General features: G+C 37.5%; 1 long non-coding RNA gene across 1 annotated transcript; it reads left to right on the top strand.

The window, feature by feature from the left end:
* Positions 1-10,773: 10,773 nt before the first annotated feature.
* Positions 10,774-16,005, top strand: LOC136290586 (uncharacterized). Its single transcript, XR_010721230.1, has 3 exons — positions 10,774-10,839; positions 14,157-14,255; positions 14,884-16,005. It is a non-coding gene; the product is annotated as an uncharacterized lncRNA (long non-coding RNA).
* The last annotated feature ends 547 nt before the right edge of the window (positions 16,006-16,552 follow it).

Consider the following 16,552-nt stretch of genomic DNA (forward strand, 5'->3'; position numbering starts at 1 on the left):
TTCATTAAAGGAGGATAAGGGCATATTCTCATTAGCAGGAGAAATAAAGGAATTCTGTATTCTCAGAGGTCACAAGATCAGAGTTTGATAAGATCCCAAATGCAATCAATGAACAAACCATTAGACATTTTTTTAAGGAAAATGCATGAATGCATTGCTGGTGATGCAATCATATGGATCACACTCTTAATTTTTTTATTGTCTTCCTTGAAATTTTGTGCCTTTATACATTTTCTTACAAAAAGCGGGGGAAAAGACCTTAGTATAGTCAAAAGCTAAATTAATGTTCCTTTTGAAGACCTTAGCAGCTTTCTAGACCCTTTCTGTGTATCACAGCGAAGGAAAGAAATTCAATCTGCATGGGGGGTGGGAGTCTTATTGTAATTTAATTTTCTTTTCCATTGACCCTTTCACTTTCTAGATTTTAGTGCTTTAACCATGAAATAAATTTCATTTAATCTAAGCATGAGGACTCCTAATTATATTGGAGGAGCTCTTAATTATGTCATTTCAAATAATGGTGGAACTTCTTTTTGTCTGAGAGTAATCAAAGGTAAAAGAAGTCAGAATGCGCTTTGGAATTGAATTGGAATAGTTTTGTGCTCTGTGATTTCACACCACACAAATAGTCTTTGAAGAACTGATGGCCTTCCTTGATACAATTTTATAGTATAAAAATTTATTTTATATCACCTGAATGTTTATTATGTCTACTTATTACTCTCTGATACACAAAAAAGCGTGTAATCATCCCTACTGTGTTCCTGTAAAAACTCAGAAGGGGAGACATAGATATTAACCATGATCAACCACTTAAATTATCCAGTACTTTCTCTAAAAAGCAGCTACCAAAATGAATGTTTCTCCAGGTAATTTACATCTCAACCTCTCTTTTGCCAGGTTTTTGATGTCCTGAGATGGAGACTGAGCTGGTTTGGGATGCGGTAGGGTTAATTTTCTTCACAGTCACTTGCATAGGTCTGTGTTTTAGATTTATGCTAAACCAGCACTAAAAATACAGGGATATTCTCATTACTGCTGGGCGGGGCTTACATGGTGCCAAGCCCATTTCTGCTCCTCACACCACCCCACCAGCAAGAAGGCTGGGCATGTCTTGGAACCCTGGAGGCTGAAAATTTCAGGCTTTCTGAGCTAGGGGGTGCTGACCCTCAGCACATTTGACTCGAGGCCTTGGAACAGGCTTCTGAGATTGTGTGATAGCATGGGGGTTGTGGGTGTGTAGTTTGAGTGGTGTTGTCTGATCTCACAGGGTGAAAAACACAGACTTGGGGCTTTAGCATACAGAAATGTGTATGGACCAAGATGGAGGATTCAGGGCATTGCCTGGGTTCTTCTTTGCCTTCTTCTTCCTTCTTCTTTGTGGATTTAGGTGGTTTTCTCTAATTGGGTGAAGAAGGTCACCACTGCGGGCCTCTAGTGGTCATTATTGGGTCAAAATTATAAATAATATAGGTGTCACCTTATTATTGGGTAATTTTCTCTCTAATAGCTTTGGTAAGAGTTAGAAGCACTCCATTTTGCCTTGTTTCTCTAATTTACTAGTTGGAGCTCATGCCTCGTGAGGCTGTAAATAGGTAAGATATAATAAGCAACCAAGACTGAACTCAACTTTATGTTTCCCGTGTCTTTCATCCTGACCTCGGCTGAGATAAAGCAACCAGAACGGTAACAGATATGCACAATAATTTGGGAGGGGACACAACCCAGACAGATGACCCCAATTGGCCCAAGGGATATTCCAGACCACATGGAGTCATTCTCAGTATATCATGCTGAGGGATGAAGAAGGAATGGGGCACTTTTGGAGTGGTGGCGTTTGTTGTCCCAAGTCAGTGTTACACAGGATAAAACCTGCTTTCCTAGAGATGGCTGAGACATGCCTGCCCATGGGAAGCGGTGCAGGCACTTGTAAGGTTTTGTTTGCATGTGTGGCTTTTGTTTTCCCTGTTAAACTGTCTTAAACTAAACCCATGAGTTGTTTTCACTTTTTCCTTTCTGATTCCCTCCCCCGTCCTGACCCGGAGTCAGTGAGGGAATATATCTGAGCGGGGCTTAGTTGCCAGGTGGCGTTAGACCTTGACAAGGTCAATGCATGTGATTATAGAATTTGATCAGAGAGATGTAAAAACATTTTCAGAAACAAAAACCCTAACATCTTATTATGCAAACGTGCACAGAAAATAATTTTCTTTTTACTGGAATTTGCTTTGAAATGTAATACCAGAAGTCAGACTGTACAGAAAATTAGGATGAAATGCTCACCCCATGTAAAACTACCAGCAAAATTGCTCCTAATTTTCTTTGAGGTAAAGATATATTAACTAGCTTTCTTAGATAAACACAGGGGATATTCACACAAAAATTCAAGATTTCAAGTATAAAAGGTGCTCTAATGAAAATTAATTTTCCCTGTAATATTCTAATTTTTCTCTTAGAGGAATGCTTATATTGTCTTCCAATATGCTGTTTGATCTTGTTAAGTTTTATTATTTAAGAGTGTAAATCAGTTCTTATATGTTTCAATAAATCTTGTTCTCATTTCAATTAATAAAATATGTAAATTAAATAAATCTGTGGTTCAAACATAGCACATATAATATCTCACAGAGTTCTACAACATTCTGCCTTTTTTACACAGAGAAAATATCACAGCTTCCTTTGAGACAGAGATGGACATAGTAGATTCACAAAACTTAAAGCTCCTAATAAAACTAAGAATTGAACTAGGGACTACAGAATTCTTGAAGCATCCATAACCTTGTCCAAATCCTTCTCATATGATTTTCCTCAAGGGGAAAAAAAAAAAAAAAAAAAGAAAGATGTTATCATTTCTGTTCTCAGGTTTCTATAACTCTGTAACTATGCAACTATCTGTAAATTCAATATTTTTTCTGGAAAAGCTGGATGAATTAGGTTAAATTAATATATTTTTTCTTTCTGAATGAAAATGTAATGATAAATGTTTGAGAATTTGTGTATTTCTGGATGCAGTCATACCAGTGTTTTTGTAGTTTTATGTCAGAGTTACATTTCTGGGCAAACACGTTACTGGTGCTTCAACACACCCTTCAAATAATTCACAGCTCAAAAAAATATTAGTTTATACAAAACTGGATGGTGTTCTAACTGTAAGACTGTACAACAAACAATATTTACATCTTGTTAAAAAAAGCATAAATAGTACTAGGGTCTGGGCAGCTTCTTTTAGCCACCCTGGAAGTATTTTCTTCTTGCCGAAAGGGAATTGGCTAGGTCACTGAGGAGTCCTAAACTGACAACGAAATGATTTTTAAGTGTTGGAAAAGAAGCACCTTGCAAGCTGTGACATTTGGAAATAATCTGCAGGTTATATACATATACAGTCTTCAGGATACAGTGATCATTGAGCGTATATGTCTCAGTGTTTCTATGAATTTGGGATGAACAAAATTAAACTTCCCCTATAAACTGGAAACACTGTTGCTCCCATGAGGATATGGGATTTACATATTCTTATCACTCAACCTAATATAATATTTCCTAAACGGGCTGGTTAATTTGCTGGAGGAAAAAACTATTTCCTCCTCTTCCTGTAATACTTAGAATCATAGAATTATGATTTAGACAAATTGTTTATAACTGATTTCTGCATGCTGTTTTTTTTCTACCTGAGTTAGGAGTGTCAGAAAAAATGCCTCTGGTAACCTTTGGAACTTACAAAGTCTCTGACATGAAGCCATAGGTTTAATTTAGATGTGCAAATGAGCAGAGTTCTAGAAAAAAGGAACTTGAGATGTACATTTAGTTTTTACTAAAAGATGAAGTTCTTTAAATTAAATTCAACACCAGAAGAAGTTTAATTAATTTTATATTATTTGGTGGTGCTAGGCTTGACTATCTGATATAGCTTTTTCATGGCTAATTCCACATATCCATGAAACACAGGATGCTTATTAAAGCTAGGCTAAAATGGTGATCCTCGTCAATACTGCTGGAACAGGACAAAGGGATAAAAGAAAAAATTGTGTAAAAGGGCTGTAAAGTGTTCTTAAAATTGAATAATAGCAGTACAACTGGTACAAAAGAAGGTGAAAATATCCTACAGGAAAAATTAGATGTCTTGTAGGCGAGAATTATACAAATGGAGTATCACAATTAAAAGGTCATATATTCAATGACTGGTATGAATTTCTGCAATAAAGTCATGGCTAGACAGCAGAAAATGTCAAAGGAACATTAAAAGATGACTGTAACTGATTTGTCAGTGAGACTATGACCTATCGCTATGCACAGGCTGTGGAAAAGGTAGATAGGGATATTTCCCTTCATTCTGCCTATGTAGCTGTTTTAAGGCATACAACATAACGGGAACCAACCTAAAAAGTGGTGGAAGTAGCTTATTGAGAAAACCCTACGAAAAGCTGGTCATGACACTAAGAAAGACTGAACTCTTAAAGAACTGCTATTAAAAAGACCTAGAATGGTGCTCTGTGGCAACTAAAAAGGCCCAGTTGGCTTATCTTGGTAAAATTAGAGCTGAGTAAGTGTATGAGCATTCTCTTTAAAACAATGTATCAGGAACCAATTTTAGAAAGTTTAAACAAAAAAAAAAATATTGGCAACAGAAAACAAGAAAAAAAAGAGGACTGCAGGACATAGTCTTTGTAAGTTATAACATTTCCTCCCACACCTAAGACGTGTGATTTTTACTGATTTATTCACACAGAAAAAGATTCTAACTTGCAGTGCAATGACCAGGTTTTGCTATGATAACATACAGTTATGGATTAGAAAATTCATGCATCTCACCAGGAATTGACACAACTCTCAAAAGATCCGAGTTAAGCAATTTCATCCTGCTACCTATTCCCTCTATGTTTCAAATCAAAGATAGCAGATGACCAGCTAAATATAGAAAATTTAAATACCAAGTGATCATAATAAATTGCCTGCCAGACACCATTTAAAAAATTATTGCGCTTGGAAACACTGAAATCACCTATGCTGTCGAGAAAGCAAAAGTCACTTATAAATGATTTATCAAATCTTAATTTATCACATCTATTATAGATATCAAATAATTTTTCTGGTTTTTACATATTCATATATTATACACACTTTTAGCTGATGGAATTCCATCATTTCAAAAAGATGGAAATTACCAAAAAATCCACATTAGAGTGGTACTAATGTAGAAAAAAATAGAACATTTTAAGACCAGCAGTAAATGCATTCCTCAAGGAACCAATGGGCAAAAAGCCTAGCATTTCACATTCCTGTAGTAAACACTGTAATGAGGTCCCAGTTCAGGACAAATATTTATAGAACTGCCTTACACACTTGCTAATCCCTTCCCCCACAGTAGTCACAGCACAGCTCTTCATGTATAATGGATGGCTTTGCAAATGCAGATGAAATTCTTATGTCTGTGTGTGAGAGACAATAGCTTTCAGAAGACTGTTAAATCATAGACGAGACCTGAAATCATCATGAATAAAATAAAAATTAATAATGTATTCATTAGGTTTGAATGTTTATCTTGATACCAGTTTATATCAGACAAAAACACTACAACCCTCTTTCCCAAAAAATATCTTGAGTAGAGAATACACTACTATGCCTTTCTTCACTTACAGAGTTCTCTGTGCAAAATAAGGTGTTTAATAGAAAACAAAAAACCTGGTTTTGTCCAAAAGCTTTTTAACTATTCTGGTTGGTACCTGAGTGACTGCTTTTATTTCTTTGCTGTCAATGCATTTTTAATGTTTTTAAATTGCCTTGTTCTTACTGACTTAGGCTGAAATTCTGCTGGCATCATCTGTGAAAAGTTGCCAAATAGTGGTTAATTTGCCACTGCCGATTTCCCAGTGGAAGAGACAGGTTTTCCCAAAGTAACCTTATGCAAGAGGGCAGGAAAATCAGGAAAGTGGCCAATTCAACAAAGCAAACTAAGTGGAGTGAAGTGAAGAAATAGATATTTTTGATGTAGGTGCAATAAATTTCTACCAAGAAAGCAGAGACCCTTCCATCTTCTCAGTCTATTCCTATCCCATTTCCAAAGGATGAGAGCAATAACTGTATGTCAGTAACATCTCATATCTGTAGCAATACCTGTTGTTAGCCATACACAGCCACAAAACAGCTGATTGCAATTGATTCTAAATTTTTACAATTTTTTTTTTTAAATTGGAGATAATCCTCCAGTCTTTGTCTGAGATTTGATGCAGAAAATTATTTCTTAGAGTGTAGGGCTGTAAGGGGACAGAGATCTAGTTAGATCCCATTTGCCACAAGATATTATATTTCATCAAAAAAATTCAGCCTAAATTTCAGCCTAAATATTTTAGACCAAAGCTTTAAACTGAGCTGTTAATCAGAGCCAGGGTATGCAACTTGAAGACCTGCTCCCAGCTGATTGGTCAAGATGCACACAACTGAACAGAAAAAGAAAGTCATACCCCACACTGATCAGGATATTTCATGGGAACAAAAAAAATATGGCAATTAATAGGACTCCAAGTATGCAGATGACTTTAGTTGAGGAGGTATGGAAAGGGTCCTTTCTCCTGGCTTATTTTATAAAGACTTATATTCTAGAATTTTCTCTGAAACTCCTGATGATGTATAGCTTCTTTCAGCCCCCATTGACTCCTGTAAGTTTTGTGTGCATTTAAGAATTCAAAGAGGGAATGGTAGGTTGAGCCAGCTATCAGCCAGATGCCGACACAGCCACTCACAAAATCAGAGACGGGCTGAGGATAGAGAAGACCTATGGAGGAAACCTGGTACAAATATTCCACTCAAGAAGGGCCACCTACAGCCCATTTCCAAGGATGGCTACTGGATATCTCAAAGAGGGGAGATCTTAGAACCCTCTGGGCAAACTGTGCTAGAGCCAGTCAGCCTCACAAATAAAAAGTGCTTACTGATTTTTAGAGAGAACCTCCTGTGTTTTAGTTTGTGTCTATTGCAGCTTGTCCACAGTGCTTGGGCACTGCTGAAAAGAGCCTGGCTCTCTCCTCTTTGCACATCTCATTCAGGTACTTACATACATTGGTAAGATTCCCCACTGAACCTTGTCTTCTCCAGGCCGAATAACCTCCACTCCAGCTTTTCCTTATATGAGAGATGCTCCAATCTCTTAGCCATCTCAGTGGCCCCCTTTGCTGAACTGCAGTATCACCAGGTCTCTGAGGACTGCATAGTCCAAAACTGATGGAGAGCACACTCATTCCCATTTTTTCTGGAATGGGGAGAAAAGAGAAAGGAGGCAAAAAACCTCATGGATCAAGATAAAGTGAAGCAAAAGATGTACACTTGAGTAAAGAATGAAAAAAAGCACTTATCTCTACTTATTAATAGGCAGTTGTCCAGCCATATCTGGGAAAGGAAGACCTCAGTATTCACAGTAGCAACCTGGAAAGAAACTGTAACCACACATGTACCCCTCCACCATCCTTTCCTTGAGCTTTAATTGTGAGGGATGACATTGTGTGAAATGGGATGGAATGGGATAGTGTAGAATAGCCCTTTTGTCACTTTGGGTCCTGGTTTCGTCCCTTCTAGCCTTTCCCACTCCCAGCCTACTCATGTGGAGTGCCAAGTGGGAGAAAGACATGACCTCGATGCTGCACGAACACAGTTCAGTAACAGCCAAAGCTCTTAACTGGTGTATTTTCAGCACTGTTTTAGCCACAAAGCCAAAATACAGCAGTATATGGGCTTCTCTGCAGGACATTAATGCTACCCAGCCAGACACAGGATCAGTTATGTATAAATGGAGAGACTTTTTACATGAACGTTCTTGAAACAAAAGTATGAAATGAGTGAAGGTAAACAAGAGAAGGGAGGGATATAGAATGTTCATTACATAAATTAATGTGCATTTTTCCTTAATATAAATCTGAATTCTGTGTGATTGAGAATGTTCTGGAATCAGACCGGATTGCAACATGGAAAAAGACACAAACATCCACAAAGGACTCAGATCCTGAGAAAACTTACCAAAAAAAAAGAAAAAGAATCCTTCCTCCAAAGTCCTACTTTTCATTCTGACCTTCATTTACCTATCTGATCTCAAAATCAGACGAGCTTAATAAAGCACTTGCCTACACAAGACTATTCTCCTGGTATTTATGCTTGATTTGATATGACTGGGTAAGCTCACAAATAGAAAATAATAGGTTCATGTTTGCCTATTGCTGCTGGAAGCCTAAAAAATCCTGACACAAACACAGCTTCTAGAATTAGGCATTTCAGTAGCAATCATAGAGAAATTTTGCAAACTGACCAATCAGTTTTGTCTTTTTCACAGAAATTCTGATGGCTAAGGGCAAGGCCATCTAAGTCTCATCAAGAAACAGTTGCAGACTGAATCATCAACCCCATACTGATGCCACTGCATTTCCTTTTGCTTTTTTTTCCCCTCCATTTTTATTCTTCTAATGCTCTTCTAAGCTCAAAGTGTTTCTTTTACAGAGTACAGTGACATGGGACTCCTAGCAAGTGCGCTTGTGATTCTTACCTAAAAAGTGCCTTTCTGATTGCACTTTGCAATGAATAGCTGGTTTAATATCACAACTTATGTGAGAACAATTCAGCAGCACACATTGAGACAGGTCTTTAAACTAAACTGAATCAATGTGTAGTTCAGAAATTTAGAACCAATTACAGCCTCTCTATAATAAAATCTGGTGCTTGGTCATTAAATGAAATATTTTACAGAGTCTGACAGAATTGATGGAATAATCTGTTATGAGCTGTGTATCATCTCATTTGTGACAGACTTATTTTCCACACCAGAAAAGTCTGGCTTGCAGATTATGGAATTTTTAATTCAAGAAACCTGATGGAGAAGTGTCAAATATGAATTTCTGTGTTATGATTAATGAAAGAAAAGTGGATTGAATAAAATTAACTATCGGTTTTAATGTCATAAATATGAGACCATTGCATATATAAAAGCTTGCATTTTGTGAAAGAGAATTTCATTGTTACATGTGAAACTAAAAAAAATTAGTGATCCGATAACTGAAGGCTATACCATAGAGCAGACAAAGATGCCAAATTATATTGATTTATATTCTGGAATTCCTATATTTTAATAGCTGTATTTTCAAAACTCATTTAGAAGTATTTTATATTGATTTATATTTAAGTGTAAAATATTTTATTTTTCAATACCGTTTAATTGTCTATAACAGCACCAACCTCATAGCTACAATAATGATCACTTTGGGCACTATCGTACATCCAAAACTACTAAATCAGGGAAGCTACAATAACAGTAATAAAACACATGAAATTGACATTTGTACTTTTCCTTTGTTTTCTGTCATTTATATATTTTGTGGGTATGTAATATGAAATGTGTTGATCTTTTGAAAACCAAATAAATTCAAATAATTTTCCACAGATTGCTTTCTTTTTTTTTTTTTTCTTTTTTTTTTTGGTTTATTATAAAGAATGAAGTTAAACTTTTATTTCTAATATTAGCCATGAACTAAAAATATTTCTTACAACTAGTGGTGAATTGTAATAGTCAGAACTTCATAAGATGAAAAATACCAGCACCAAAGAGGCAACAATTCTGCAGTCAGTAATTTGTAAGGTTGTTGTCAATTATTTATGAGGTAATGTAAGTATAACAGTGGAGGGAGACATTAGAAATTAAAGCAAGATATTAGATTACTCAAGTGAAGAGAAAATTTTTCAGTTTCTGCTCAGTGCAGCAGTGTTCTTTAGCTAAAAACCCTTCCTCACAATAAATAACTTCCACTGTTAAAAGCTCTCTCTCATGCTGGAGATTTGGGTGAAGTAAATGCTCCTCTGATTCAGTACAAAGACAAAAGACACTTGAGTCAAATCTCTCCCTTTAATAATTCAAAGATGTTCTCTTTTCTTTAGGAACAGCTGTTCTCTCTTTTTTTTTTTTTTTTAAAATCCATCTAACAGGTAATGTTAAGGCTGTTTCTCTAAATATTGCTGCTTTCTATGGAAGGTTATTTAACTCTTTTCCTGTTACTTCTCTGAAACACTCATAAGCAACCATTGCTACCTGTAGAATGAAACTGTGTTTCTCATATAGATTTATTTATTTAAGAGGAATTCAAAATGGTACTTATTGAGACTATTACAGGTGGATTTGATTTACTGTGTTTTGATTGTATCAATTCCCCTGTGTAGGTCCAATAAATACCTCTGTCTGGAAGGTTTGACACAGTCTACAGAAGAATAATGAAAGTGTATGTGGGAGCATGAGATCGTTGCTGATAAAGTGAAATTTGCCTGTTTATGGAATGAAAATAAACGTGAGATTAGGTATCTATCATTATTTTTTAGACCTATCAAGCTCTCAAATAACCAAATTCATATTTAATTGGAAATAATATGGACAGATAGTTGATGAAAGTAATTACATGCGGTCATACATTTACAGTTGCACTCAAGTAGGACGTGACATGCAATTGATATTTTATGGATGCAATTTACCACCTCTGAAAAATTTTAAGGTTCAGTTCATTGTCAAACACTGGTCTTTACGTGGTGGCCTCTGTGTTTGTGGAGTTGTGACCATTACACAACTCTGATATTGGTAGACCAGTTTAAAATCAAAATATAAATTTATAAATGCTGAATGTGGTAGGCTGAAGGAGCAGGGAATACAAGTGACCTTGTCCCTGATAAGTGTCAGCTGTGTTAATTACCCAATACAGCCTCGCCCCTGATGAGTCACAGCTATATACAATAAAGATCAGTGTGATAGCAGGGAGTGGGTTACCTGGTGAGGGACATCATGAAGGAAGAAGGATCCTGGGGAGAGAGAATCACTTCTGTGAGGTCAGTCTGGGTCTGCAATCAGAGCTTATTGTTGGAACCTGCAGTCGCAGTCTTGCTAGGTAGAAGCCTGCACTCAGAGTCTGCAAACTAATGCATGCAGTCATAGTTTAGCAGGAAATAACCAGCAGTCAGAGGCTGCGAGGGAAACCTACAGTTGGAGCTTGCTGCAGCCAGCGTCAGTGACTAGTTGGAGTCAGGATGGCTGAGCTGTAAAGAGGAATAAAGCAGGACCCTTTACACGCTATGATAAACAAGAAGTCTGTATCTTGGCTCATTTCTACCCTCTAATAAGAGGGCTGCTACAACAGTAGGCATTCCTTTTTTCCTCCTTATCTTTTCTGGTTGTCATGGTTTGTTTGGTTGGGGTTGTTTTTTTTTTTTTTTTGTTGTTTGTTTTTTTTTTTTTTTTGGTTGTTTTGTTTTGGTTTGGTTTTTTTGGTAATAATACTGGGTAGAAAAATTTCCTTTGAGGCTACCAAATAGCAAGCATCTCTTACAATTCAAATTCATCCCAGCTGTTATTCTTGACACCTTGATATGTGTCTCGCAGGGGTGTGTATTGGTGTGCTATTTAATATCTACATTAATGACATAGAGAGATTGAGTGTACCCTCAGAAAATTTGCTAATGATACCAAGCTGTGTGGTGCAGTTGACACTCTTGAAGGACAAGATGCTATCCAGAGGGACCTGAACAGGCTTGAGAAGTGGATCTTCAGGAATTTCACATGGTTAAACAAGACCAAGTACCAGCATGCTGTACCTGAGCTGGGACAACCCCCAGTATCAACACAGACTGGAGATGAACAGATCCAGAGCAGCCCTGTGGAGATGGACTTGGACATGCTGCTAGATGAGAGGCTGGACATCCCCAGCCATGGGCACTCACAGCCCAGCAAGCCAAACGTGTCCTGGGCTGCATCCAGAGCACCGTGGGGAGCAGGGCCAGGAGTGGATACTGTCCCTCTACTCTGCTCTGGTGAGACCCCACCTGCAGTGCTGCATCCAGCTCTGGGCTCCCAGCACAGGAAGGACATGGACCTGTTGGAACTGGTCCAAAGGAGGCCACCAAGTTGATTAGAGGGATGAGGCACCTCTTTCACAAGGAAAGGCTGAGAGAACTGGGACTGTTCAGCCTGGAAAAGAGAGGGCTTAGGGATGACTCAGTTGTGACCTTTCAGTACCTGAAGAGAACTTACGGGAAAGGTGGGGTGAAACAATTTACAAGAGCATCTAGTCACAGGACAAGGGGAATGGTGGCAGACTGAAAGAGGGTAGGTTTAGATTAGATTTCTTCACTGTGAGGGTGGTGAGGCACTGGAACTTGTTGCCCAGAGAAGTTGTGGAAGCCCCATCCATTGAAGTATTCAAGGCTGGGTTGGTTGGGGCTCTGAGCAACCTGGTATACTTGAAAGTATTGCTACCCATTGCAGGGGGATTGGAACTAGATGATCTTCAATATCCCCTTTCAACCCAAACCATTCTATATTTCAATGATTTGGAAGTCACATGATATTTAAAAAAAATGTCAATGTGAAATGCAATTTCTCTTAGTTACTTTTGCTGCTCAAGACAAGTAGTTAATGTTACAAAAGCAATAAATTAAAAAATATAAATCTGAAAATGCTCAAGAATGGAGGAGAAATATTAAGTTTGAAGTCTGTACTGCAACTGAGGTGTAGAGATTTCCTTCTAAAACTTCCAAGTTGTACGAGAAATAAACTCTCAGCATTCATTTGTGGGATATGAAAAGATGTATTTGAGAATCTGGAGTCAACTAGCCACATTATTGCTCCTCACATGAGGGTTGTTTCATGCTTGAGCTCCTGTTTTAATTTGGGTTTAGGAAAAGGTACCAAATTAATTAAGCAGCAGTATAATACATCCCTTGAAGACAGGGGGTAGGTTGAATACTCCATAGCAGTCATTCCTAAGACAACAGTTGCTGCTAGTAAACCTTGAGCTAAAGAAACCTGATAAATACCATGGCAGAGTAATTTCTTTCCGCTACAGAATTATTTATACCTCCTTTCTGATCTGTGACCATCACAGAAGTAAAAATGGAAAATATAGATACTGAAATTTCTGACAACTTTTTCTTACAAGTGTTTTTCTGAAATATAAGCAGCTATCCCAGGACATCCTGGTATATATCCAGGATTCCCACCCACTTCTTATAGTAATTAATAGGAAAAAGTGAGAGTTGTATTTATAATTTGCTCAGATCCATAGAAGAGCTTTTGAGCTTTTAGAACTCAAATATTAGAGACCATCCTCTGCAAAAGGATAAAATTTCAAAATCTACCATCAGATTATTAATAGCAACAGACTAATTAGAGATATAATGATTAAATATCCTTTTATTAGACCATATTAATGGTTAGCATTGAGAAGCCACCAGGTGAAACAGTCTCTGACAAAATCTTTTGTACTTCTCTGAAGCAATTCTTCTATAATTTAAAATTAATCTGTAGGAGCATAAGAAGTGTCAGATTAAACTTGTAAATGAACAGTCTCTCCTTCTTTGTAGTAAGGATATCATTGGGTCCTCTATAAAGTTACCAGAACTTTTCTTTCCTTAGAATATGCTCAGGTAGCTTATTCTCCAGACTTCAGCTGATTTCAGTTATCACATCCAGTGTCATGCTTTCTTACCAGTCTTCACCAAAGCAATTTTCACATTACATATTTAATTTACTTTGAAGCCTGGCTAGGCTAATACAATGGTTGGTATTAGTGGTTAGAGGCTCCATCTCCCATTGATCCTATGAATGAATAATTTCAAGTCTTCTGCTCATGCTTTAATTTACGTAGAAAGGTAAGAATGCTTTTTGAACCACAAATAAATGTGCTGTTGCTTGCCTTTTTGGTTGTATTGTATTCAGAGCTGATGTTATCCCTGGAATATCCCTAGGAACAATGGTAAGCATTTCCCCCTTACTACTCAGAAAATACGTACGTGTTCATTTCTGAGAGGTCGTACTATATAAACCATACAGTTTCAAATCATCTGACAGGCAATCTAACAACTACCATAGCAGGACCATGTGCCAGTTCTCAGGAATACCAATGTTTACTGTCTGTTTAAAAATCACTTTCTATGTGTAGAGAATGAGTAGCAGCACAAAAGCTTTCAATTGCTGTCTGTCCAATGATTTTTCCACTCCATTTTTCTTCCAGAGACAGTGACCTAGTAATAATGAATGAAGATAATAGGCATTATGGCAGGCAAGGCTGACAACTTACAGCTTTGACTTTGGAAATTAAAGTAAATAAAAAAAAATTAAAATATTTTCCCCCCCTATTTGAATATCACAGGAAACAAGTCAGCTGTTCCTGAACCAGCTCCCAGAAACTGTCAGGTCCAGTGCTCCATCTCCGCTGCTGGGAGTTCCCATGGCAACATCTTCAGCTAAAGTAAAAGGAATTACAGATAAATATTATTTTTCTTTCCCCTGGCTACCCCCCTCCTCTCTGCACCAGTTCAGAAAAAGTGTTGCTCTCTAATCTTTGGGGCACTGAGAATTGCCATTGAGCCACCCAGCTACATTTGCTCTGTTGCATTTGAAAAGTCTGTCCTAATTCCCCTCTGTCTCTTGGGTGTCTGATTTATGACATCAAAGCAGGAAAAAAAAGGCAAGAGAAAATTTCAAGGATGGAATTTCTTACTGGGGAAAAATGCTAGCCCAGAGCTGTCTCCAGTTCTGGTGCTTGAAAAACACAGCATGTTCAATTGTTTTTTCTTCTTTGACTGCAATTTTCCAAGGAGTATGGTTATAATCCTTAAAGATAAGACAATATACATGAACTGTGGCATCTAGAACCATGACTGCAGAATGTTTGCAGGTTCTCAGATTTGTGTCAGTGAATTTTGCTCTGATGAGATTGCTGGTGGCTTTGGCCACATTTGACAACTGATAAAGGACTATAGCTACTGCAATTATCTGTTAGAAAATAACCGAGACCTGGATGAATTCTTTTTAAAATTTTGCAAAAATGTCATCAAACTGTCACTCAAGAATTAATTAACTTTTTTTTTTTGCAGCATGCAGACCTACTGCAAAAAAAGCACAGTGACAGGCATATAACACCCAACTCTTGCTCAGGCTGTAGTTCCAGTGGAAGCATAAATTCTGGGTGCTCTTGCACAAAAATGGAGAATGTTGTTCATAATGACCCTGCTGACAACTGTGGTGAAATCAATAAGTATTCTTTGCAAACACACTTGGCTTTGAAGAGAACGTATATCCAGGAAGAACACATGCATAGCCCAGACATCATGGAGAGGACCAAAGCTGTCTGTGTCCATGGTGTGAGAAGAGAAAATTATCCTCTCTCTTATTTTGGCTCAAGGTATTTTTGGTCCTGCAGTGGACTTAAGATTTCCCTCTCTGCCTCTGGGCCAGGGCTTTCTTCAAAGTGGCATTTGAAGATGTGAGGACAGAGAGCCAAGACTTAGATGTGGAGATGCTTAAGACACGATCTGTCCTTCAGAGAGCTGGAATGTGCTCCCAGGTCCCTGCAGTGTGGTCTGGAACAACACCAGGGGCCATATTTTGCTGAATCTACTCTGTGCTAAGAATGAGGATGATTCAGGCTTATGTTTCTGAGAAGCTAATTGCTTAGAGGGAAGGAGAGGTTATGCAAGAAGGAGGCTGTAACTCTTCCATCAATTCCCGAGACACCCAGAGTTTTGTTTTGAAAATTATAGAACAAATAGGAAAACAGGCTATCATCAGTTCTGTACCACCCTGCTCTGCAGTATTTCTCAGTGATGATGTTTCAGGTAGCTTCTTTCATCATCTCTTGGGTGCTCAGATGTAACTCTCACATCCCCCATAGATTTTGTGTAGTATAGGGATGTCTGCAGCCATCTTTGTTGACCTTAGCCTCAAACAGACATGAATCCAAGCACATACATTCAGTTTTAAAATGCTGACCTACAAAGCAATTTAGGATGACAGAGACTTGAAAGGATAAATGAAGAATTTTGTAATATATATTAGAAATTGCCAAAAAAGTATATAATCAGAGTGGTAGCATCTACAAGAGAGATTGTATTAACAGTTTTTGTAGAAAGTTTAATACTTTTAACTAAAAAGCATACCTGAAATGGGACTGCAGAAACTGTGTGAAATAAACTAATTTGTTGGTTTTGTTTTTTTTTAAGAACTCTTCCTGAAAATTTGGTGAGGTCTAGGATTGCTTTTATCCCTAGAAAAAAAGCTTCTGCCATCATTTGTTACCTCAATGGATAGTATGCCTCTCGTCTATACCATTCTAAACCCAGTGAGAACCTGGCTTGGAAGTAAGCCTACAGCAGATACCAGACTCCAGAACCCTAAGCTGAATCCTGGAACTTTGTGAGCATAATTTCTCTGCTGCTGTTACAAGGAATGAATAAATGTTTTTGTAAAATTAATTAAAACCACTACTGATTTAAATTAGTTTCAGAAATTCTGAAATAAGTAGGAATATTTGAGAGTTTTTCTTGCAGCAGAAGCATTCAATAAATCAAATATGCATATCCAGTCCATACCACAGCTTAGCTGTTTGTGTTCTAACTACATAATTATGATCATTAATAATCTTAAATTCAGAATTTTCCTTTCTTTAAAGGTGTGAAAAAACAGCTTTATAGTCCAAGTTCATTCTTGGTTAAAAAAGTTGAGCATGTCCCTGCCCTGATCCTGCTTTGAGCCTGGTCCTGTTGA

Source organism: Chamaea fasciata, unplaced genomic scaffold (genome assembly GCF_029207755.1).
Source record: "Chamaea fasciata isolate MVZ Bird 193981 ecotype frontalis unplaced genomic scaffold, bChaFas1.0.hap1 SCAF_6, whole genome shotgun sequence".
Classification (NCBI taxonomy): Eukaryota; Metazoa; Chordata; class Aves; order Passeriformes; family Sylviidae; genus Chamaea; species Chamaea fasciata.